We start from the raw sequence: 291 nt of genomic DNA, 5'->3' as shown, positions 1-291 counted from the left end.
TCTCGGCCTCCCCTCTCTCCCGTCCCCCCACCCCTGACTCTGCCCGGCCGTCGGTGGTCCCCGTTATTTCGAGCCGGAGGGCCCCCACGCCCAGTCACTTCCCCTCCATCCTTCAGCCTTCCGGGTTCCTCCAGCGGGGAAATGAGCTGGCGCCCCCGCCCGCCTCGCCCCTCCCCTCTCCCTCCTTCTCTCCCGGCCCCCAGCCCGCCCCCGACCCCGGGGCCAGGTCGAAGGGGTCCGATGCGGTGGGGGGTTGCCCGGGTCCGGAAGGCGGACCTCCTGAGCTCGCGG

The sequence above is a fragment of the Bison bison genome, unplaced genomic scaffold (genome assembly GCF_000754665.1).
Source record: "Bison bison bison isolate TAMUID 2011002044 unplaced genomic scaffold, Bison_UMD1.0 scf7180017864223, whole genome shotgun sequence".
NCBI classification, from domain to species: Eukaryota; Metazoa; Chordata; class Mammalia; order Artiodactyla; family Bovidae; genus Bison; species Bison bison.
The sequence above is the reverse complement of the archived record's forward strand: the minus strand, read 5'-3'. Positions refer to the sequence as shown.